Consider the following 26,874-nt stretch of genomic DNA (forward strand, 5'->3'; position numbering starts at 1 on the left):
ACAGAGGATGTGATCCAGAATCCCAACCTGTTCATAAAGACCAAAAGTCCTAAATTCCCTCTCCGGCCTTTAGGACTGTGCACAATTTACCACTGCTGATAAATGCTTGAGTGCTTGGGCACTCTTCTTTAAAAATTGCAAACATGACCTTGAGAACATTGACTAACACCTAATGAGCTCCTATAATTTACTCATAGGTCCCTAGTAAAGTAGTACTACATTCATCCAGGGCCTGTCAATCAAATGCTATTAGTGGGCCTGCACCACATATTGTGCCACCCATTTAAGTGTATGTCTCAGGCCTGCCATTGCAGCTTGTTTGTGGTATTAACCTGCCATTCTGACCTGGCAATATAAACTTTTTTGCCAGGCATAAAAATTCCTTTTCAATACATTCAAGCCACCCCTAGGGTAGGCCCTACTAACCTGAGAAGGCAGGGTGCAGTGCTTGTAAACGTTGGACATATATTTTAAAATTTTACGTGTCTTGATAGTGCAAAACTCTTAAATTAATTTTTTCTTACTACTACAAGGCCTACCTCTCACATAAGACAACATTGGGATTCCTAATTTCTTGTAATAGGTGATCAACTTTGCTTGGAAACTGTGAGGAATTGGGTTGTTGGCTTAATGGGGTGTGAGCCTTGGTTAAGCAGCAGCCACAAGACCTTGCTGAGAAGTTTGGCAGAAAAAGCAGTCAGGCTTGACTTAGAGGCAATGTGTAAAGTATTCATGCAGCACACAAACAGTAATTAAAGTGAAAGCACAACACAAGAAAAAGCCCTCACCAATTCAGAAAAATAGAGTACATTTTATTAAATTATTTTGCACCAAAATGACAAAAGTCTAATCAGTAGAACCGGAGTTAGGAATTTTTAAACATGATAACACCTGACTTAATATTCAGTTCCTGTTTTAACACACTATATCCTTCTGGTGTAAGCTACAGGGGGCCGCTAACTCTGAATTTTTATATTAGGAGAGTAGGTATTCTCTCAATATCTTCAAAACAGTGTTAATTGTTCTTGGATATTGTTCACAGAATATCTACTCTCCTAATATAAAAATTCAGAGTTAGCGGCCCCCTGTAGCTTACACCGACATCATGTTTAAATGAAGGACTGGTCTAAGAAAGGTTATTCACACTGTGTGTTTTCGAATTCAATGAGAATACTTAATTGTCTTTGTCATTTTATGGTATTTGTATTGTTGTAATGTTAAATGTGCTTGATGTGTATATTTGAACTTTTCTCTAAAACAAGTTTGCCCTTCAAATAAGACATGTGATAAGATATACATGAAACTTTGCAGCTAATTTAGAAGAAAAGTAAAATAAATCACAAGAGCTAATGAAAATAAGATTATTGGTCCCTTCATTTTGAGTAACTATAACAAAAATGTTTGGGAAGCTGGCATTTTCTTGTCCTTACCATTTGGTGCTTGCACCTGTTTCTAGGTCACATTACTAGGTGTAGCTGGCAGTAGACCTCCTTTGTATTCTCCTCCCAGACAGTATCAGAGTAGACAGTTAGGGTGTTGGCAGGATGGATCACCCTGGCTTAAGGGAGGGGCAGAGCTGTCACCTACCATGCTTGCACTTGAAAGGCACTGGCCCAGCTTAAACAAAAAGGACTTTACAGTACCTTATTGTGTCCCCAGACAGATTGGGACCAGGGCATAGACACAGGAAAAGCCAAACACCTTTGTAGGAGGAAACTTCAGAGCTTCTACTGCTTCAAAGTTAACACCAGGTATAATTAGGGTCAGTTTTAGACTTTGGAAGACTCAGAAGAAGGATTGCTTTGCTGCCCTGCTGCTTTTCTGCAAGATGCACTAGCACAGCTCACACACAAAGGACTTCACACTAGCCTAGTCTACCCTCTGACAGAATGGGACCAGGGCATGAAGGCAAGACATTCTAGACACCTCTGTAGGGGGGACTCCAGAAGCTTCTCCCACCTCAATGTGGGCACCAGCTATAAAAAGGGAACACTCAGATCCACTCTTCAGTAAATAGACCGTGTAACTCCAAGGGTCAGCAGAATGCCCTTCTGTTCAGAGCTACAGAGACATAGACAGATCCAGAGGCCTCCCTGCATCTGCTCAGCTGACCTGTCAGTGGACCTGCAACTGGAACCGCCTGAGACCTGCTGGCCTATGCAAAACTTAGACCCTGATCCACAAGATGTGCCGCTCCAGGTCCTGGTTTCTAGGCTGGCATCAGAGTGCACTCCTCTAACTCCAAAATGGGAAATCCTGAAGTTATAGGATCTTTGTGACTGCAAACAAAAACAAGCCAGGTAATGCCAAGATCTGCAACCCGTGCCAAAAGCCAGTGTAAAGCTCAGTTGAACCTGACTTTTTGGGCTACTGCGACTGTCAGCGACAACCAGCAACACAAGATCTGCGCTTAGCACTACAGCATCGGCAGGCCACGATGTGACTACCAATGTGAATCTCCAGCAACTACCATTGTGACACTTCTCAGGATCTTCGTACTACAGCAACAACTGTCCACAATGCCAGGCCTGCTCATCACGCTACAGTGATGACCATCTATACTGCACCCCTTTCTCCTTGCAGTCTCCTTCAATGCAAACAGAACTCTTCGCGCTGGACTTTAGAAGGTAACTTTTCGGGGCGTGGTCTGGCCATGGAAGAAAATGGCGGCCTGAGTCATGAGCTCTGCTGATGGAGGAGCCTTCGATGGAAGCAATGCATTTACCTGTATCACAAAGGCTGAAATGTTGACTACTTTTCATCACCGAAGCTTGCAGAAATGTTTCGTTTAGGTCCCGAAGCTGTACGAAGCCCGGTATGTCTCATTTTGTTGTGGCGGTATCCTGAGGTGACCGCGACATCAGCTGGCCTTCATCGCTTTAGAAATCCTCGGACTTCGCATGCGCAGAGGCCGAGGCTCCTATAACTGCCTCTGCTCCTCTGAGTGCATCTTCACTGTGTGCTTGCAATTTCGGGCGGAGCTATGAGGAAAACCTGTATATCCAAAGAAATAGTGCTGCAATGGTCCGGAAAATCACACAGCAGTTCTGGAATAATGAAAATTATACAAAGTGAGGTGAATTTAATTGCATAGTGCAATATAAAAAATGTTCTAATATATTTTGCTGACAAGTACAACATTTAATGTAGAATATCAAGTCATTTGAAGAGGTTATGTTCTGAGGAGAATGTGAAGTAATTTAGCCTTTAATAACCCAGGAACCCTCAGACTTCACATACGCGGACACCAAGGCACTTGTGACTACCTCCGTTCCTCTGAATATGCCGCCTACATACGCCTTCACTTCTAAGTGCAGTTTTGAGGAAAGTGTGTCTATCTACATGAATATGGATGTGGCAGTTATGAAAACCATGTGGCATTTCTAAAGTGCTGTGTGTCATACAAAATGAGGTGAATTTACTGCTTAGTGGAATATAATTTTTAAGCATATTTTATTGCTTAATATTACGTTTATCACAGCATAGCAAGCTTTATAAGTTACCTGGCATTTGTGACATTTCCAATTAACCAGGAAAGGTATAATACAAAGCGACGTGACTAGAATCAATAGTCATTCTTGACTTCTGTCCGTAGCGTCTTCTGAAGGTTTATCTTCTAATAATTTTCACCGAAATAAACTCACCATTTGAGACCACCTGACAAGGGTAAGGAATGATGATCTAAATCTCATATTTACAAACGCAGTTCCATAGTCCTTGTACTGGTTACTTAGCTTACTATGATTGTTGGCTTCAATAATTTTCAAGGTGTCATTTTGAAGAAGTACTATAGAGGACTAAAATACATATCCATGCATTGTTGTGGGGTTTGATCTTAATGTCAAACAATAAACACAGGAGTAATCCCTCTACAGCACTTCTATTTGCTGAAGTTCTTAAACAATCGAGGAAAATACCTGTGAAAGGGACTTCTTCCTCCACAAAACCGCCTCAGAGTACCAACGCTTCTCCACAAGGTGATACAATGAATCACATTGCATAGGAAATTTCCACTGTCAGTCGACGTCTGGAAGACAAGAATGCTAATATAACATCCATGGAAGATGAGACCAAATCTATTAGGGAAGAGCTTGTGGGATTTCATACAAAAACTGATGGATTAGATCTGAGATTAACAACAGTGGAAAGTTGTCTTGACACAGTACAAAACAAGGACCAAGAGCTCTTATTTCTTCGTAGTAAGTTAGTTGATTTGGAGGATCGTACTAAAAGAGACAACCTTCGCTTCTTTGGATTCCCGGAAACCGTTGAAGGTCAAAATGCTAGACTATTTCTATGTGATGTTCTCCTGAAATAACTAGCATTAACTTTGATCCTCCATTAGAAATACAAAGAGCTCATCGCTTGTTTCCTGAGGCATGAACAAGTTAGACAACTACTAACTACAACACGCTTGCAAGGTTCATTCTGACATAATGGTCATGTCATCCACGTGACCGCAGACTTCTCTAAAGAGACCAATGAAAGACGCAAAGCATTTCTCGACATCAGACCTCAGTTACAACCGATGGACATCCAATATGGCCTGGATCGAGCCAGCTCGCTTCCGTATTACCAAGAATGTAGACTCTAGAGATTTCTATGACCCGGTATATCTGCAACAATTTCTAGATCAGATGAAAATACAAGACATGGACACACTAGATACTTCAACTGATCAAGCTCACACTGGGTCCTTCACAACAATCACTTGATAACAGAAGCCTTAATTTTAACAATCCACGGCACAGAGGAAGAGACCTTGAAAGATATGTTCGTACCCAAGATGACAAATTTTCAGCGCTGCATACTGTCTCTGCTTTTACACAAGAACTGCATAGAGATAAATCCCGCTGTTCTCTTAAATCTGCCTCAGATGCGGACTGACCACAGTAGTCTACCAGGATTTAGCTGATGACAATAATTCATTTTATGTAAGTTAAAATAAGTTAAACAATGTATTAATTACTTGCATTTCTATCATTAGAGTAGGGTTGACTATTCAGTTACAGGTTATATACTGAAAACTGAAAATGTATTCAAATTTCATGTAATTGAATGTTATTTTTAATACATTGCATTATTATATATTAGAATATATTATTTTAATAGGATGTTATATTATGATATGCTATATACTACTATTTAATCCAATTTGTATTCCTTACTGTATTCTATTTAGCATATTTATTTTATTTATTCAACTAATTCCTAACCTATAGGTATTTATACATCATAATGGAAACTCTCATATCTGATATATAAAATATTTATTATATTTGCAAGACGCCAACTCCACTATAGTTTAACTAATTTCTCATCTCATATTATATATGTACTTATACTTCATAACCTCAAATAGATCTAATGCATTATTATAGTTTATTTTATAGTAAGATATATATATTCTCTAGGAATGGTCGTATTTGGTCTCCTTTTTTCGGCTTTCCTCTCTGTGGTGTTGCCCTAGGAGTAGTAGACCCGCGGTTAACAGTTTAGGATTTTTTAGTGCTTGAACTACTTTATATCAATCTACGTATTCTACTCACATTCTCTTTCACAATCTTACTATATCTACAAATTTCTTATTCTAACACTTTAGATTCTCTTTGTTCAATTGACTTTCTATATCTCTGATAAAAACCAGGGGTTCCCTTTCCTATGCTTATCCTTCCTCCTCATACCTACCTTTCTATATCCTCTAATCTTATCGTTTCAGGGCACCCTTCTCATTTCTAAAACCTTATAAGCTTACTTTTAAAGCTTTCTCAAATTCATCTGTTGTCCTTAGACATGTCCAACACGACAAACACACACCCACTTTCTGTAATAACATGGAATGTACATGGTCTACCCATTACATCAAAAGGTAAAAAGTACTATTCTATCTCCAATCTAAAAAGGCGGATGTGGCCTCCCTTCAAGAGACACATTTAGAGGCATTGGAATCAGAAAAACTATGTAGCGACTGGATGGGCAAGGTGATCAACAGTAGTGTGCAGAAAGGTGAATCTGCATGCACAGGTCCCACTCGCAAGTGTGGAGTAGCAATCCTCATCCACAAATCTCTCCAAGTTACGATATTAAAGTCATGGACAGATTCTGATGGTCGTTATGTATTCGCCAAGCTGCATATAGGAGATGTTTATATTTGCGTAGATTCAATCTATGCTCCAACAGGAGCAAATAAATCATTCTACCTCCATCCGAGTCACTTACTAACAGAGATAGGTGCCTCACAGTATCTCATAGGTGGTGATTGGAATATAGTGAGAGACCCAATTCTAGATAAAACAGGCCCTTTAGACAAAATAATGCTGCAGATAGGGCACTAATGGATGACATATTAGCAGAAAACGGCTTAATTGACCATTGGCGTCTCTCCCACCAATCTGATACTGAATACACATTCTCTTCTCCAACTCATAGCTACTATTACAGGTCAATTAATGCGTGAGGCGACATTAGCTAACAGTGGAAATGCTGCATGACAAAAAGAACTAGAGCAGGACATAATATCGTACTCCCGCTTATACACCACAACACAAACCTTACAAAATCGTAAATCTCTAGAAGAAGCTCGAATGGCACTAAATGGACTCTTTACTTCTAAGGTAGAATTTGCCCTCCAAAGAATGAAAAAAAGACACTATGAAAAAAGAGAACAGGCAGGCAGATTATTAGTGGCACAATTAAGGCAAAGAGAAGCAGCTACGGCCATTCCAGCTATTAGGTCATCTCAAGGTAGTATACTTACTAGGCCACAAGACATAGTAAATTAATTTGGTTTTTTTTATAAATTTCTCTCCACACCAGGGGCGCAAATAGATTCGGAAGGGCTAACAAACTTTCTTTCGAAAGCGGATCTCCCTCGTCTTTCTGATGAAGGTAGGGCCCTTCTTGAGGGAGAGATTAACAGGGATGAGACTGTGCATGCAATATCCAACTTACCATACCATAAAGCCCCCGGAGAAGATGGCTTTCTAGCTGAATTCTATCGTTGGACTGGGTATAATGTTATCGATTCTCTACATACTGCATTCCAAGAGGCCGGACATGATAATTCCTTAGGTCCCCTCTCTAACAAAGCAATCATTGGGCACTACCTAGACCTGGAAAGGATCCTTTCGTTTGTGCCACTTATCGCCGTATCTTACTTCTGAATTGCGATATCAAAATATTTGCCTGTATTCTAGCTTCTCGGCTTAAGAGGGTACTACCTTTCTTAATTCACTAAACCCAAGTGGGATTTGTTCCAGGACGTTCCTCTAGGAATCATTTACGCACATTGGCATATACACTATGGTCTGCTAAAAACCTTTCACAAGATGAATTAGCCTTATCATTAGATGTTGAAAAGGCCTTTGACCGCATTGAGTGGGAATATCTCTTCAAAGTGCTGGAACGCTTTGGACTAGGGGATCAGTTTATTAATAAAGTACGACTCTTATATGATAATCCCTCTGCTCAAGTAAACTGTTTTTTTTTATCTGATCCATTTCCAATTCGAAGAGGAACTCGTCAGGGATGTCCTTTCTCCCCACTTCTTTTGCTTTTGGCAATGGAACCTTTAGCGGCCACTATTCGCCAAGCGGATGAAGTCACAGGCATACATCTCCCCACTGGTGAATCCAAACTTTATTTATATGCTGGTGACATTCTACTCGCTCTCACAAATCTCTCTTGTTCCCTACTATCTTTTCTCCAAATCATAGACAATTTTTTCTCCTTCTCAGGTTATAAAATAAACTGGGACAAAAGTGAAGCTTTACCCATCTCCCATGGAACCGCAAAAGCGGCTATACATGGTTTCCCTTATCATTAGCAACCTTCACGCCTTAAGTACTTGGGTATACTAGTAAACAAAAGTATGGAATGCATGATTACAGATAACTTGAATCCACTGATCGCCCAAATGCAACGTGATTTTGATAAATGGAAAATCCCAAATATTTCCATGTGGGGTAGAGTTCAACCTGTTAAAATGGTTACTCTCCCACGTTTTTTATATGCTCTAGGCATGCTTCCACAATCCCTTATCTACGCTGAGACTTATAAACTCCAAAATAAAAACCTTTATATGGGGGTCAGCAAAACCTCATTTAGCCGTGGCGAAATTAAGAGCTCACCACTCTTTTGGGGGAATGAGTCTTACATCAATTGAACATTATAATCTAGCATTACAGATTTCTCAGTTATCATATATGTTACCAGGGATTTCTGATGTTCCACAATAGGTCCATATAGAACGACACCTCTTATTCTCAGATCCAGGTATTTCCGCTTTATATGGTACTAGAATTAATTGTCAGAAACCCAAAAACCCAATTTTATCAGCTATGCTCCAATCCTGGCATCGAGCACACCGATTATTATCCTTAAACAAAAACATTCATAAAAAGGCACCTACATGGAACAATACCAGTGTTCGTATCAATAGGAAAATATTATCCTGGCCATTATGGAAATCAACAGGTATTCAAACATTAGATCACATTTTTCACAATGGTGACTTTAAATCATTCACACAATTAAGAGAAGAATTTGATCAATCTTTGAAATGTATCCAGCTTCAACAATGTTTGAAAAATCAACTAGGTTTATCTTCTTGGGCACTTCAAACCTCAGATATAGTATCATATTTACATATCTGGGGCAAACATAAATGAATAATATCTGGCCTTTACATAGTTTTTACAACACACCTTTATTCTCAACCCTTATCACAGATGCTACAACTCAAATGGTAGGCGTGGCTTTCAATATCTTACACTGCTGGGGAATGGGAGAAAATGATGGAAGATTTAGACAAAGGAACTCGTGAAGCTAGACTAAAATGTTGTCTCTTTAAAATCCTTCATGATTGGCATTGGTCTCCTGCAAAATTACAGAAGGCTGGACTACTTACTCATGCTAATTGCTGGAGGTGTTCTAACACTAATTGTGGCTCAACACACATTATATGTGACTGTCCAGTGGTACCTTCTTTTTGGACATATGTTGGTAAAACCTTACATTCCACACTGCCTTTGTGTCTTTCACTTACCCCTGCTAATATCCTTCTCCATGACTTACGACTCTGCCCAAAGCTCTCTAAACCCCAATGCCGTCTCTTTCATACAGCGTTGGCTACAGCACAAATATGTATCTTACGACATTGGAAATCCCCATTCCCTCCTCCACAAGAAGAATGGCTGACAACGATGATACACACAGCATTACACGAAAGAGTAATTCACAACCTACAGAATCAAACTGACATATTTCTCCAGGTTTGGTCACCTTTCTGGAATATGAATAGTGGTATCGATATTGATGATAATACCTCCAATACAGATACTTATATCTCTTAGTCCAACATTGTTTTTACTTTAATGCTTTCATTCTTTCTTACCCCTCTGTCGCCCCGCTTATCTTCTATTTACATTTGTCCTATTAACCTTATTATGTTTTATAGCATACCACTTCCCCATTTCTTATCCTATCTTATATTAATATGCTTTATTCTTTCGTGTATCAGATATTTTACTTTCATCTATTCACTATGCATTTCTGGTTCACTTTATATCATTTCTATGAACTAATTCAAGAATAATAAAGGGATTTTATATATTAATATTTAATTATATATATAATGGTTTAATACATGTACTTGTTAAGTCATATTGTGATTTACTCTCTAACTCTTTGCACTTGTTCTTTCTCTTTCCTTTACTTGCCTCCATTATCTAAATATTCAATCTTTTAATTATTCAACTATTTATTCAACTATTTATCTTTATATGCATTCTATTTATTAACAAATAGTATTCATCACATATGTTTCTCCTTATTGCAATATATTCATTTATCTATTATGAAATATTAGATGTTATTATCATTATTGTTCTTGTGATGAACTTTGGCAAAATATCAATAAAAAATTACAACGCAAAAAAACAAGGTAACTTTTCAGCAACACTACCTTTGTGACTTTCGGCAAGTCTTGAACAACCAGATACCTGCGAGTGTTGCTTTATGCTTTTAGGTGCTAGACTTAGCATTCATTTTTGAAATTGCATATCTCCTGTTCCACTGATTGGATTTTTATTGTTTTGGTGTCAAATCATTTATTACAGTTTGTTCTAAATTAGTGTGGTACTTTTCTTTAATTGTGCTTTCACTATATTACTGTTTATGTGCTGCATGAATACTTTACACATTGCCTCTAAGTTAAGCCTGACTGTTTTATGCCAAACTGCCCTGGGGTTAGGCACAGGTTAACTTTGTGATTTTTTGAAGTTCACCCTGACAAGAATTGTGGCTGCTGCTTGAGAAGCACTCACATCCCCTCAACCAACAATCTAATTTCTCACATATGTTAAACTATGAGCTATGATTGACTGGGAATATTTTAAGTAATATGCAATGCCATGTAATTGCTTGTTAGATTTGTAAATAAATGTTAAATCACATATATATAAAATGGCCGATTACCATTTTTCTGTTTGCTCATTTTGCTTTCGTGAAACCGTGAAAAAAGGACAATATTTCTTTCAAACACTCGGGCCTCGGATGGAGCTGATGTGTGCAATTATGCATTTTGGAAAAGGAAATCTCTTGAGAAGTTGGACTGGTTTTAACAATGTGGGTGGTGAGAGGATTTTGGTCAATTGAGATGTTGGTGTTTGAACTCTGTGTATTGCACAGTCTCCCATTACAGCATCATTTATTAGCACCATAGTTAGAATCTGATGAAAACTGATAACTACAGCGTGGCAAATGGTAGTGCGGATAATGGGAACTGTTGAAATTATCTGATATATATTTAATGATTAGATACCTATTTGTACTGGTTCAATGAGTTTTTAAATTCAGCAGTGAACATTATTACTATGCGATGTTTACATATCTGAGATGAAGTGGTAAATACAGATGATTTCTTTTTAAGACAAAGTGCTTTTCCTATGTATGGAGCCACTTAAATCAATGAATACAGATTTACCAATATGTCAGTTGCAGCAAACAGTACTTTAAAGTCTCCAGAGTCAAAAAATCAACCACCACAAATAAACAACTAGAAAGTGACCTTTGAGTCAGAAGTACAGCAGAGGCTTGGTTTATTGAAATTTCAACTTGGCAGATAATTTTGTACAACACATTCCACCAGGATATTGCAGTTAGGTTTCTCCTTCTGATAATCTTTGAATTCGATAAAATATTTAGGTCCAATTTTGGGAAACCACCATCTCAGGTCAACTGCAGGCATTCACAGGGGATTGGTGGTGGTATCAATCAGTGGTTGTGAAGAAGTGGGTTCTGACCCACTTAAAACCCTTTAGATTTTTGGATTTTGAACTTCTAGAATTTGGACCTCTTGTGTGAGGGTCTCTCACTAATTAAGCTTCTGGTATAAATGTATTAAGGGATAACTAGTTGGTCCTGCCGTTTAAAATAAGTCCAGCTGCTACTGTTGCAGTAATGGCCAAGAGCTGGCACATGAATAAACTGACATACCCGTGCATAACGAGCAGGACTACTGTGTAACTCAACTCAGTTGCTGAGCACAGATAGTCTGTTGCAGATCAGATCTTGAATAAAAAGATATTACCATTTTATTTATTTTTGACTAGAGTGTGTCAGTAGTGGTTTACTGTAGGTCTTTGACTCTTCACTCTACTCACACCTGAGGTGAAAGCAACATCAAAATATTAATTTTGGATTGGATCAACACAGAAAGATGTTTTACTTAACTTTCCCATTGTCAAAAAAGGTTCCACGTGCAAATATAACATACATTTTTGCCATATATGTGCTGCTCTACATGCTTTGGTTTTTGCAATATTTCCCTACATAAGTCCTTAATAAGATTCAGGCTTCAATCTACCCTACCAGGCCGGGGTAATTATTCCCCAGACAATGGGTCCATTGGATAGAGATTATCCTTCTCCTGGCAGAAGAAGACTGTAAGGGATAAATTGCAATAGGTTGAATAACTGCTACCTCGCTGATAAGCCTGGGTTTTCAAACCTGGGGTTCCCTTTGCAGTTTTAGAGGGGAGGAACCAATTTGGCTATGCCACTTAGGAGAAGAACTAGTGCCCATGGAGAAGTGCTTGAAAACCATAGCTTGATTTTGCTGTCTTGGGAAATTCCAGGATGTAGTTCAGCGGGCTGCTCTCAAAGGTTGTCTCTCAGGTGTGGAGGATTGATGTGGGATCTTGGATTAGAATGGGAGGCCTAACATTTTTAGAACACTCCACCTTCACATTTTAAACACTTGCTCAAGGGAGAGATTTTGAAAATAAGATGACCTACAGAAGAAGACAGAAGGACCCCATATGTGAACAAATTCCTATTCAGAGTGAAAGGACACTCCAGACTTGAACTTTTAGGGATATCAAAAGCAGCCAGTTTCCCCCTGACAATGCTTGTTTTAGCTGGTGGTAGAAAGAGATCAGCTATATTTCCCACCCACATTTGGAGTGTGCAGTGCTGAAGGAAAAAAGAAACATTCTGGCCCACTGTGGTAGATTCAAGAGGTTACCCATGGGCGATGAGGAGCGTCTAAAATAGCACATGTACTTCACAAACATTTACAAATTTTTCTTTGTGGTGCAAAGTTACAGGATCTAAGTTTCCTAGATCAGTGAAGAGTGGTAAGAGGGAACATTCCTTATTTTTACAAGCAGCCCTGAAGGTTTTGTGTTTGAATGGCCACCTTGTTGGGAATGCAGAAGATTAACTGTCAAATCATATTGTTCAACATTTGGAAAGTTCAATGGCGAGCATTTTTGAAGATTAAAATCACTACATATATTCTCTCCATGCAAAAGAAGGTTAGTACCAACTGGAAGGTTCTAAATGTTTCATTGCATTATGGTTAAAGTTTATATTCTGCATTTTGTTAAAGTCGCACCTTGACAAAGCCAATTGGCCTGACTTTGATATTGCACCCCTCATATTGCAATAACACAATGTGGGTGGCTAGGCAGATCATCAGCAGTTGCATATCTACATCAATCAAAAGTCAATCAGTAACACTGTCCCCAAAATCATGCTGTGCTTCTAGAGGGGAGGAATAGCCATCAAACCCTCCACAACAGGAAATCCTTAAATATTAGAAACAAACCCCTGAAGGCCTCATTAAAACAGTTCAAGCTTTAGTCAGCAATAATGTTTGTTTATTTCTTAAATTTTCCTCTCTAGCCAATACATGGTTAATCTTGTACAGACTTTGTCAGGGGTAGAAATCATACAATCCATAAATTAGAAAGTGAATAGAATTTTTCAACTCTCTACAGTAAATAGTAAATAGCCATAACTCTAAATTCCTCAAGGACAACAATGGTCAGTGACTTCAAGACTGAAACAGTATTACCACCACAAGCAACGACTTGTGCAGAAGAATAAAAGCAGGGCCCGAAAACACCCCATGACTCTGATATGTGCCAAAAATTACAGTAACATACATCAGAGAAGAAGTACAGAGTCTAAAAACAATCCAGCGAGTCGCTACATCAAAAATATAAAATGATTAAAGAAAGAGGGCTTACGCTAAGAAAACCTCATATTTATTCAGAAATTAAAGAAGGATGTTGAGCAAAGTTATATTTCTTGAAAACAAAAAGAGGCACACCATATGGTAAATATATTGCACATGAGTAGGTGAAATTATCTGAGAGCCAAACACAGGAGTTAAATTAGGTATCTCTTCTCACTTACTTTCTCCCTACTCCATTGTGTTGTGGCAGTATTAGTAGGACCTTGAGTTCACAGTGTACCACAAGGGCGCCATCTTGGACCTGTGTATAAATACATACAATAAAAGAAGAACTGTACGCGTAAAACCTAAACGTACAATGCATAAAAATGTGTCAAAAATGTGTAAAACAGGGTGCCATTTATTTTGTGTAATGCCCGTAAAGAAAAACACACTACAAATGGGTGATTGAACCACAAACAGTAAGCGCCAAATGCGCTGAATTGATCAGCAGAAGAGTTATAAAAAAACTTGAAAAACATTATATTAACAAGAAGAACCCCTTTTAAAAAGAGCTGTATATCATCTGCACATCGGAGAATCATGATGCTGTTAGTATGAGTAGAGCACCAAGCATCTCATGTAAATGTTCAAGATTCCAGGAGACAGTGTGGAGCCATGGGGTATATGATAGGAATCTTTTGTGACTTGCAAGATGCCCATGCCCATGAATACTAGGGCCACACATATAGACCTGGACGCCTGCATGCCAACCATTCTATTCCATTAGGAGACTCTTGATGTGTGCCTTGAACAGCTTTATGCAGCTTTTCAGAAATTACTAGTGATGAACTAGCAATGGAGTGTGCATAGTCATCTCAAACAGCAGCCAAATGGCCTTGTACACTGGCTTGGCAACCAATAGGCATAAAGCATGAAATCCACTTAACTTAATCCAATTTTTACACTTTTTGTGTAATTAGTCTTAATAACTTTTTTTCTTTTTTAATAACTAGGTTTGGAAATGTTATTAGTTAGTTTATTGGCCTTAATGTTGTGTTGGTGATGCTTAAATACATTCAAAGTGTTATTCTTGACAAAAGTCTGACACTGCTTGCTGTTTTAACAAGGGATCCACCCCAGATCTTTTTCTCATTCAAAGTGTTCTAGCTACCAATACACCAGATTAGTAATTTGGTGCACCAAAAACCTCAATTTATTAATCCAGGACCTCAAAGATATCAATCTACTGCATCTAGTTGGATATAATGTGTCTCCTGTAGTGTGGTTGGGAAGGTCGCTAACCTGGACATGTAATATTCTTTATGTAACAGTCAGCAGTTAGAGACCAGTCCAGGAGTAAGGGAAGCCATCTATCTGTCTTTGATTTCTCCATTTTGTATAATCAGGTTGAAAATTGCCTCTCTGATGCAGCTGGAAGCTGCTCATTACATTTCTACTTTTTACTGGTTTATGTGTATGCTTTCTTCTGCTGAGCATGGTCTTAAATTGGTTATTCATCACAGAGAAGGATCAGTTGGTCTAATGTTTCCTGGAGTTTTCAGCTAACGTCTCAGATTTTATTGGGGACCTTTGAAGTTTGAAATTGCTCTGTGGATGACAAAATGTTTTACATTCACAATTACTTTTAGGGTATTTATTGCATGTTTAAAATTATATTTGCCAATTTAGTTTATGATAAATGGATGTTCATGATGAAATGTGATGGGCAAGAACCAAACTAGTTTTGTGGAATTCTTCAAACTTTTCAGCAAATCTCATCAGCTCATCATGCACCTCACTCTTGAAGATGGAATGTGACCAATGATAAATCAATTCTGTTCTGTGTACGAAGTCCCAACCGGAACGGTGGATGACTACGGAGAGCCGCGCCTCCGTGTAGCCACAGGTGATCCCCGGCCCCACCATCTGCAATGGCGGCACGTACCTGGCTGGTTGGTTTCGGCATGCTGCTGCTCCCGCTGATGCGGTTGGTTTTTTGCGCGGTGAGGCAAAATGTTTGAAGAGTGTGGGAAACGCCGTGGAATAGGACGTTTCTCTGTGTAAGGAAAGTAAATTGCGGTTTCGCCGCGGTGCAGCGGCGGAGTGGATCTCGAATCCAGATGGTGAGGGAAAAGCAGAGCTCTGGACGCCGAGCTGAATTCCCTGAATTCCCTCCGAGGTGGAAATATGCGAAAAGCGTTTTAAAATGACTCTAAAGCACAATATCAAAGCACTTTACTGAATGGACCTGATTTAGCGCTGCACCAACTAAACTAGTCGAACCAGAAGGTAACAAGCTACTGTGAAAAGGTCTGAATGGTGGTTAGAATTTCTAGCAAGGGGGAAAGCAGCGGCTTTTTGACTTAAGTGCAACTTAAAAGTTTAGACCCATTTCTTTTGGGCTTTATCGACGTTACCTCGAGGAAAAACACGTATTTACAAGGGCTAAATGGCTGCCAAGTAAGCGCTGAAAGGTTTTTTGAACTAATTATGCACTCGGCAGCTAGTGGAGGGCTCTAGTTAAAGCATTTCAGGGCTCAAGCTGTTTCTGACCGGTGTGTTAGGCAACAAACGCTTGATTGACTGTGCTGTGCCTGGTTGAGGGATTTGAAGGTATCGCAGAGTACTTGACTTGACGGCTTCCGGACCTAGTGGAGTCGCAGCAGAAAATCAGCTACAAGAGCTTTCCCTCTAGTGCCTAGGGGGAAGGGAAAAAAAACCTAATTCTGCAACAAAGGGAGCATACAGAGCTGTTTTTTTAGGTCTGGCTCGAAAATGCTTTATGATATAATGGAATAAATGAAATGACAAGCACCAGAATTTAAAAAAAAAGGAAAAAACTAGTGTGACTGTACCTCTTTGCACTACCGCATTGTCTGCACTGCCTGTGTGTGCAAATCTCCGACAGGGGGGTGCTTGTTCACTTGAAGTCCTTGAGCACCCAAGAAAACAGGAAGAATATTCTTTGAAAGTTATTACTCTATACTCTTTTCCTGGGTTAAGGAAAGAAGCTGTTACCTGGTATTGGAGATATAGCGGGGTAAAATGGGCAAATTGTTGAATGCTCGTATTAAAGCTAAAGCTCGTCGCCTTCAGGTCAAGGAAGCAAAGGAAGCAGCTCTGACGGCAGATAAGGAATCTTCTGAAAAATCTCCGGAACTCAACTCTACATTTGAGAGCACAGATGAACAGGAATCACCCTCTGCCGAACCATTAAGTCAAACTAGTACTTTAGTAGATACGACGACGGCAGGTATGAACTTAATCACTGCTTGCCTGGTTTTTCCCCAACCAGATAACATTGGGTCTGCTGGCCCCAAAAAAGTGAAAGTAGTTACTAAAGAAGCAAGACAGTTTTCCCTTTTTAAAAAAAATAAAAATAAAATAACCTCAAACTCTACTGTGAGTCCTGCCTTAAATCTGCAACCCGATGAGGAGATCTCAGAGAATTCTCAACCCTCACTTGCTCCTCTATATGCAAAGCCTGCCTTAGTTAGTCATGGAGCTTCTGAAGCTGTCACACAAGTGAATACGTGTTCAAACACTGTACCTTTGCTGGGGCCGATATCTCACCAAGATGTTGATTCATCGCTGCTTACTGTCTCAAAGGAGTCTCGTTTAGAAAATATCATACCAGCACAATTCTTGGTCCAGATGGAAGGTATTCCCATTTCCATTCCCCCTGGTTCGTCTGTATATCCGCCGGCAAAGTTTAAGACACAGTCTCAATTGGATGCACAGAAGACAGCCTCATTGGAAGATACACTGTCGATGGCTGAGCATATGGTCACTCCGCCACCTTATACCACGGATCCTTTTAGTCCCGTCCTTAGTCTGAACACTGAGTCAGCAAGTGAGGTCCAGATGACAGTTAAACACATGCTAAATTTAATTTTAGAGGAGGTTCAGGAGTTGAAAAAAACTCAGAGAGCTGAACTCTCCTCTATACATCAGCGACTGGAGAAAATTGAGGATGTAATTTCAGGTTTCCCTCTAAGACTTCAAGAAGCTGAGGCTCGGATTTCTATTCTTGAGGATCAGATGACAGTGGTAAAAAAAGAGGTTAAGGTGGCAGCCAAAAATAGGCAGGTATTTGAAAATAAATTGGATGAGCTGGAAAATTACACACGGAGATCCAATATTCAAATAGTTGGAGTCCCGGAGGGGCTAGAGGGGGCCAATACAGTACAATGGGTCACCTCATTCATTAGGCAAAAAGTTATTCCAGAATTTGAAGGGGACCTGACTATTACCAGGGTGCAGCGGGTACCTGCTCACCCCTTTCCTAACTCTTCACTGCCACGAACAATACTTTTAAACTTTTCTGATTTTCGCATCAAAGAAACAATACTTTCTAAAGCTATACAGCAAAGACAGTTTTCAGTAAATGAAACATCAAAGTGCCGTATTTTTTTGGATATGTGTGCAGCGGCGGCACGTAGAAGGAAGGAATTTGTGAAAATTTTACATCTGTTTAAAGCTAATGGGGCTCAGGCCTCGATTGCCCAACAGTCCAAGTTCAAAGTTCTGGTGAAAGGAAACTTTTTCATGTTCTCTGACTTGGATGAAGCTCAGGAGTTATTGAAGGAAATTTCGGGGGGTCACAAGGGGTGAATGAAAAGAAGTGGAACTGGGCAAAAATCTTCTGTTTAAATCAAATGGCTGCGTTTAGTATAAAAAAAAATATATGTTCTACTCTACTTTATCCTGGATATGATAGCCCAAAGTTATATGCTAAGCTAGATTAGATTGTCGATTATTGTACCTTTTACTAGCCTTCATAGCTGAGAGGGGGCTGAAGGTTCACGGGGGTGTGACAACAAGACACCCAGGTTGTTAGGGGGAAGGGAAGTGTGGCTGGTGTGGGGGAGGGAGGAAGTACCACATTTGGGGGAGGGGCTCAGGGGTAGGGTTAGGAGCATTATGGAGAAGGGGAGGGGCACAAGGGGTGGATAGGGTGTAAAAGTAAGTGAAAAATGAAGTCCTCCGTTTTCTTGAATTATTTTTCTTTTGATCAAAAAAAGATTTTTTATATCTTCTTATGAGGACTGAATCGATTGAAACAATTTTGTTAAATTGCTGTAATGACCAGTAAGGAGCAACTGAAAGTGGTATCATTTAATGTAAATGGTTTAAATAATCAGAAGAAAATGCGGGCCATAGAGATGTGGATTAAAACTGAACATCCTTCGGTAATTTTGTTACAAGAAACCCATATTTCTTCTATAAAGATATTAGATTTCTCTATGTTTAGGGCCTGGGCCTCGTATCGAGGTTTTTCCAGTACCCCTGCATCCCATAGAGGGACAGCTATCTTTTTAAATAAAAATATTCAAGCAGAGATTATAAACTAAGAAAGGGATCAGCAGGGGCGTTGGTGCTGGGTTACATGTACAGTTAAACATAGACAGAGACATATACCCTTTGTTCGTTTTTACGCACTGATTGAAGACAACTTTAAGATCTATGAAGAATTGTTTCACTCCTTGTTGAGTGTTATAGGGGATGTGGTAATTGGGGGAGATTTTAATATACTTATTAATCCAATAATAGACTCCTTTACTAAGACAAGGAAACAGCTAAAACCAAAATCACTGGAAATTCTGCAGAATTTTGGGGTTACACTTGATGTGAATGATCCATGGCGTTTGAATTTTCCATCTAAAGCAGAATTTACATGCTGGTCAGGCAGATTCAAGTCTTCATCACGTATAGATTTTTTTTGGTCTCTAGAAAACGTTGTTTCAGTCAGCAGAGATTTTTTCATAATGGATTTTCAGATCATGCTATGATAGTTTTAGAGATTTATTTAGAAAATTCGGTAAAACTTCCCAAGCGATGGGTCTTTAATAGACAATATTTAAATGATGAGTCCTGGGTTAACTCTATAAAGGTAGAGATTAAAGAATTTCTTACCCGAAACTATGAATCTGCCCTATTAAATATCGTTTGGGACTCGCTTAAGGCTTTCATCCGTGGAATAATCATCGGAAAGGATGCGGCCAATCTAAAGGAATTCAGAGTTAAGAAAAAAAACTTAGAGCAGAAAGTACAAGTACTCAGCACTATAAGACTTCATAATCCATCCAGAGCTAACCAATTTCAGCTTGATCAGGCAAAACGTGATCTTAGTGCTAATTATTATATTCAGAGCGAAGCTGCTGTCCGGCAACAGTACCAAAAGATATACGAAGAAAGCAATTTTTACGAGCAGATTTTTGGCTTGGCAGGCTAAGGAACACGCGGCCGCCAATCTAATTAAAACCCTAAAATGTCCTCTTACTGATTTAGAGACAGATGATACGCTTAAAATAGGGGAGATAATGCTTAAACACTATGAATATATATATGGTCAACATCAGAAGGTAGATCTTTCTTTGCTAGAAGCCTTCTTACATAAAAATGAATTACCTAAGCTCTCAGAAGTAGATCAACAGTCTATGGCTAGATTATTCTCTAAAGTGGAGCTCGAGAGAGTTATAAAAGATCTCCCTAATGGTAAAGCCTGTGGCCCAGATGGGTTGCCATTGGAATTTTTTAAAGTCTTCTTTTCTGCATTTGGTGATTTTTTTCTTATATTAATAAAATCTATGTTAGAGGGAGGTACAATACCAGATTCTTATAGACAAGGTAACATAGTGAGTTTCTTGAAAAAGGGGAAGGATAGTAAAGATCCAAATTCTTATCGCCCGATAACATTGCTAAATTCTGATAACAAAATAGTAACAAAACTGTTGTCAGTACGCTTTAATAATATCTCGGCAGAATTGATTCATCCGGATCAGAATGGTTTTATTGCGGGCAGACAATTAGCAACTAACACACGTTATTTAATTGAGGCTTTAGATTACTTTGAGACACGAAGGATTTCTGCTTTGGTTTTGTTCTTATGCTGAAAAGGCATTCGACCTGGTGGTTTGGGAGACACTGTTTATTATTTTGGGACACTTTGGGGTTTCACCTAAAATTATATCTTTGTTTCACAACTTATATTCCAATGCTAAAGCTAATCTAATTATTAACAATATAGCGGCAGGGTCAGTTTTAGCAAAACGAGGTACAAGACAGGGATGTCCCTTATCGCCAGTCCTTTTTGCCTTTTTCATTGAGCCTTTGGCAATAGCATTGAGGAACTGTGTAGAAATTCCCCCCCCCAAATTCCATCAATGGCAAAACTAAAATTATATGCAGGTGACATCATGCTTATTATAAAACCTGAACCTAGAGTTCAAGCCAAAGTATTTCAGCTTTTTGAGGATTTTGAAATTTTAGGGGGATATCGTATAACCAAAAAGAAAACGGAAATTCTACAATGTGGTGGTGAAGCTTTGGAGTTACATTCTGACATTCTCTCTTGTACCAACTCTAGACCAAAGAGATATCTGGGTGTCTTTTTTCAGCATCAGTTAGGGTTTTAGATGATCTGAATTTTAATTCCCTTCTTCGAAGAGTCCAAAAGTTGTTTTCACGTTGGAACTCTCTACCATTATCCACTTTAGGTCGCATAGCCTTGATCAAAATGTCTGTCCTTCCTCTTTTTAATCTTTTGCTTTCTACTATTTCATGTTTTTTGTCAGGATCTTTCTTTGCTCGAGTGGAATCAATGTTTACAGCTTTTATCTGGGCAAAGAAAACACCTCGCATTGCACTCAGTAATCTTAGAGACTACTATTATGCCTATTTTGCCCAGTACCTATCCAGATTCAAAACTCAACTTCACACAAAAAAATTATTCATTAATACACTCATAGATCTAATCTGTAAAGAAAATCAGATACATGCTCCTTTACACGTGTTTAAATCTCCCAAATTTGTTCGTTATAAGTCCCTTCAGTGTTTTTAAAAAAAACGTCAGAATCTGTTTAAAAGATACTCTATTCCCATTATCAGCTTAACATCCTTAATATCCAGTATTCTTCCACTGACAGGTGCTACACAAGTTTTAGATCATGCTGTCAATTGGGCTGTGGCAGGGTTCTCGAAAGTCTCAGACTTTTTGAGAAATGGGAAATGGATTACCTTGACGGAAATGTCTCAATTAGTCACCCGAAATTTAATCTTATTAGGGTCATATAAATCTATTTATAAACTCCTGGTTCAATTGGATATTATTCAGTTAGATCAGCAAAGTCAGTTAATAAAGGAATTATTAGTCGACGTGTCTGATAGAAAACCAGGGGTATGGAAGCGCCATCTCGCTCAAAGCAGGAAGCTGGACCTTAGTCAAAAGGCAATCAAAAAGTGGTTGGACCAGGAAAATCAGGCAATGCCTTTGAATGTTTGGTCTGTTATTAATAGATTTAATTTTACCACATTACGGGGGGCGAATTGCCGTAGAATGTTATTTTTAAGTAAGTGGTTACTTTATCGTACACCTTCTTCTATCACTAAAATGTATCCTAATCACTCTCCACATTGTTTTAGATGTATCCATCATTCTCCAGCCAATTGGTCACATGTTATGGTCTATTGTGATAAGATTGCAAAGTTCTGGGAAGAGATTTTCAGCTACTTCCAGATGAAATGTGGTATCGAAATTGTAGTGAACGAGAAATTAATCTTGTATGGCTTTGATCCCAATCTCTCTTTTTCTGACCAGGTGGCTAAATTATTATATATTGCTATGGCAGTGGCTAGATCTCTTTTATTACAACAATGGCGTACATAGCAGATTCCATTCTTTTATGATTGGCTTCATAAGATGAAATGGGTTAAAACTAGTGAAAGGACTTTCGCGCAACGAGTGGGGGGTATTAGAAGATTTGACAGAATCTGGGGAACTTTTTGGATTACAAATTCAAGAGTCGTTATGGATATTACGGGAAATAGTAGTTTTTATACGCCTTATAGCATATTCTATGTGTACACTGCAATGTTATTAATTTGCGCTTTAATGCGTGGTGTATGATATTTGTTTTTTTCTTTAAGATTTATGTAATTTTCTATGTTAAACGAGATGAAATATTGTCGATGAACTGTATACTATTCACAATTTTATATTGTTTTTTAGGACTTCAATAAAAAAAATAAAAAAAAAATATTCTGTTCTGGGTATACTGATTTGCAGCTTTCATTTCTCACCTGAAAATTTGTTCGCATTTTCAGTGAGCTTACTGATCATTTCTCTGATGCTCAATGTGTCCTTTGTTTCTCCTTGCTATACCTAGCTGTAGATAAAAGGGACAACTTATTATAATTCTGTGTGACACTAATTATAGGTGTAGGGCTGAGTCCAAAACATGTTCTACGAAGCAGAAACTGTATTCAAATGGCAATACATTACACATGTGTAAAATGAAATGGCGCATTATGCACTTTGTATAATGCTTTGTTATAGTGTGCACAACACGTCTCCTCTCGATATTTTCTTGGATTCTGTCTATTTTTGTTTTTGTAGTTTTTGTAGATAAGTCTGTTTCTATGTGGGCACATAAGATCAACGGTGTTGATCCAGTAATCATCAAACTACAATTATATCATTACGTGCTCTAAAATCTATTTTCATCATTTATGTCTTGGTTTTCAGGCTAACCATTTCGTTGCCCGTAGCTTTGTAACTGAGGCATGTTATTTGAACATTTTGCTTGAGAAAATCTCATCTTTTCTAATGGCAATTTAAAGTAGAACCAAGGAAGGACTAACTGGCTAAAACATTTGTAAACAATAGATAGCTTGTCGATGGAGAGAAAATGCTGATTTTTCTCACAGCCCTGGTGGGAAGGAAATTCTAACAGATACACTGTCTAATATTATGCTGTCTTCCTTTATTGCAAATCACACAGCGGCACCAAGGAAACACATTGGAACTTCACAAAACATTCTGTCATTCTATAATCCACAAAAAACCATAGAACCCGCAGTCATCTTCCTTTTCATTTTGCTGCAATATGAAAAAATTCCTTTAGTATTTCCATGAAGATCATCTAAACTCCATCTTCACCATTCCTTGATTTTGAAAAAATTTTGGAACTTGAAAACTATTGTTCATGTTTGACCTAGAGACTTGGGGCCATATCTACAAAATGTAGGACCTGTGATTCCCTAATTGCGATTGTTACTGAATCGCAATTAGAAATTTGTAATTCCTAATGTATAAAAATGTACAATTTATAAATAGCAATTCCATGTGTGTCGCAAATCGACCTAAAGTCTGAATATTATTAAGGTATGTCATAGTTGCGACCGTTAGGCATTGTATCCATCACAGCAGACCACCATGTCTTTGACTGCTTTTTGATGCTGCTTTATTTTTTATCTTTTTTTTGGAAATGCAGCCCGTATTCCTTAAAGTGAAATGGGTTGTGTTTCAAACATAAATGTAAACAGTTTTAAATTTCATTTTTTAACAGTTACTCAATCATTAGTTTGGGGTGGAAGGGAAGGAGAACATGGTGGCCGTTACTTTTGCCGGTTGCTAAGTCCTGGTGAAGTACTCAGCAACCGTCATAAGAGAAATACTATAACCACCCCCCCCGTTACCCTCTCCGTACCTAAGTTAGATGTGCCTTTTAGAGCCGTCAACTTTGGCCTTGGTTACGGGGGCACGATTGGCGGGTTTTACGGGGGCACGATTGGCGGGTTTTTCGCCTTCTGGTCCGAGTGGAGGGAGCAGTGGGAGTCTCTGGTTTCGTGCCGCCCTAGATCTCCGGAAGAGCCGCAAAGCTGCGGCGCGGGGGCTCCATAGGAACAGCGTGGACAGCATCAGAACAAGCGCTACCTCCCCTGCGGTAGCTCGGGAGTCAGTTACGGTGGAGGAAGCTGTGATTCCAGGAGCAGTTACAGCAAGGGGTAGGAAAGGCTCCCGAGGAAGAAAGGCGACTGAAGTGAAAGCCGGTAAGGCTGCCAATGAGGAGGCCAGTCTAGAGGTAAACTCGGATTTGGTGGACTTCGGGGGGCAAGCGGAAAAACAAGAGCAAAATAGGAAGACAGAGGAAAGGTCTTTTAATATTGTCACCAAGAGATTGGAATGAACTCCCCCACTTCAGATAAGGAACATATTCCCTCCATTTTCCTTAAAGCTAATATACAAGATCCCAGAATTAAGGGAGAAAGGGAATACGACCTCCCGAAAGCACGTAGGGACGGTAAGAAGATATCTTCCAAAAAACTTTTAAAGTAACTCCTTCCCTACGGACCTTCTTCAAGGTTCTCCCACCAGTTGTTATTCTAAATAAGAATCGTGAGATGTTGGAACAGGGGGCAACCGCGTACGTAATAGGGCCAGCAATAGAAGATATGTCAGGAAGAGTGGCAGTGGATGAAAGAGAGAGAGATGTAAGAGAGGAAACAGTAGCCCGTGATGATCACAAGCTGCCCGATAGTAACAAGGGGGCTTCTCTCCTAATAGGCATATCTGAGCATGCAAATAAGGGCATAGATCAGGGCTTGGATACTGATACTTTTACTGCTAGGGCCAGTGGTGGCTCAATGGAAGACATGTTCTCTTCATTGACCGGAGAAATAAGAAAAGGCTTCAAGGTATCAGAAGCAAATCAGAGCAAGATACGCAGTGCCTGTGAAGTTCTAGAAAAGAAAATCGACTCTCCGACAGTAAGAACACAACTACTTGAAACTAATGTTGGGGAATTAAGGGCAGACTTAAACAACAGTAGGAAGGAGATTGTAGCCCTGCAGAAAGGGGAGCAGGCATTGCAGGAAAATGTAGAACAACTGGAAAATAGCTCAAGTAAAAACAATTTGCGTATATTAAATGTTCCTGAAGGACAGGAGGGGGAAAATTTGAAATCATTTGTGGTATCTTTAATAAAGGACTCCCTCCAGATAGAAGAAAGCAAAGGAGACATTGAACGCGATATTCAGCGGATACATAGGGACCCATTTTGTAAAAACCTGAATAGAGTAAAACCACGGAAAATTCTGTTAAACTTTTAAACGTATACTTTGAAAGAAAAAATCCTATTAAGTGCTTTGAAATTGAAAACGCTAAAGAGGAAGGATTTCTCCTTTGAAATCAGGTCCGCCCTTGCTCGGTTCACTCTGGATTGACAGTGGGAGCTTGAAAAAAACGGTTCAAGGATTTTTGAAAATTGGGTGCCTCAGCACAGCTGAAGTTCCCTGCCACCCTCAGAGTTATGTATAAGAATATGATGTACTTTTTGAAAATCTCAATGAAGCTGATGAGCTCCTTGAAGTAATCAAGAAGGAGGGGGAGTACAGAAAGAAATATATATGGGGGTTGTGTTTAAAGCTATGTTAATAGGTTGCGGAGCATTGTAACAGGGGGTAGGAAGAAAAGGGGGCCTATGCTATGTCCAGAAGGAAGTAGGGAGGGGTTCTCCAGGGGGGTGGGGCGGTGGAATGCAAAGGGTGGGGAGCATGTGGGAAAAAATTATAAAAATATCCTTGGAAACCTCAAATAAACAGACCTCAGTTAAGTTGCAGTATGATAGATTTTACAAGGGAAAGAAAGTGTAGAAGATGCTACAGATTTTATCATGGAATGTCAACAGGCTTCGTACAAGGGGTAGAAGCGATCAGACTTTGCAATACCTTAAGGATTCCCCAGCAAAAACTTTCATCTTACAGGAAACACACCTGGTTAGAGAAGAATGCATGCAGCTGTTTAAAAAACTAGGATGGGCTCAGCAGGTAGAATGCACAAAACAGACAGCTAATATAAGAGGAGTAGCAATCATCATTAAGAAACAGGGTCCTGTCATGAGGTTAGTGAATACCATACTGGATAAGTCTGGTAGATGGATCATAGTGGATTTAAAAGTAGAAGATCATTCATTCACTTTAGTAGGATACTATGGCCCGAACTAAGATGATTGCGGACCCTTAAAGTCTGTTTGTACAAATGTATTAGATTTCTCAGGTCCAATGATAATGTCGGGAGATTTTAATATTATTCTAGATCCTCAGGTGGATAAATCCTGTAGTAGTAGGGCTATACCTACCCCGAAATCATAATAAAAAATATGGGCATAGGTCGAGAATTGATTTTTTCCTAGTAGAATTAAGTTTGAAACTGGAGGTGCTTTATTTATTTTATAATTTTATATAGCGCTGAATCACCCCGAGAGGTATCTCTGCACTTGTAACAGATATACGGCCATGGCAAACGGGTTAGAAGAGATATGTTTTCATAAGCTTTCTAAACTGGAGGAGGGTCATTTCAGCGCGAAGATATTGAGGAAGGCTATTCCAAAAACTCGGGGCGAGGTAAGAAAAAGCTTTGCCTCCAGTACGTGCCTTCTTAATTCTGGGAATCGAAAGGAGTCTTTTAAATCCAGATCTAAGTGAGCATCCAGGAGTATAGATATTAAGTTTCCTGGCAAGATAAGAAGGACTAAGCCTATTTAAGGCCTTAAAGATCATACATCCTATCTTAAATTCCACTCTTTTTTTCACGGGAAGCCAATGAGGCTTTAATAACAAAGGCAGAGA

The 26,874-nt window shown here is 39.1% G+C and overlaps 1 long non-coding RNA gene across 1 annotated transcript in view; it reads right to left on the reverse strand.

Annotated features, from left to right (window-relative positions):
* Positions 1–1,086: 1,086 nt before the first annotated feature.
* LOC146829342 (uncharacterized) overlaps positions 1,087–26,874 on the reverse strand; it is a 117,863-nt gene continuing 92,075 nt past the window's right edge. The window contains exon 3 of the long non-coding RNA XR_014961963.1: positions 1,087–3,047. This is a non-coding gene — a long non-coding RNA (uncharacterized LOC146829342). The remainder of the gene's footprint in view (positions 3,048–26,874) is intronic.

The sequence above is a fragment of the Triturus cristatus genome, chromosome 5_2 (assembly GCF_964204655.1).
Source record: "Triturus cristatus chromosome 5_2, aTriCri1.1, whole genome shotgun sequence".
In the NCBI taxonomy this organism is placed as follows: domain Eukaryota; kingdom Metazoa; phylum Chordata; class Amphibia; order Caudata; family Salamandridae; genus Triturus; species Triturus cristatus.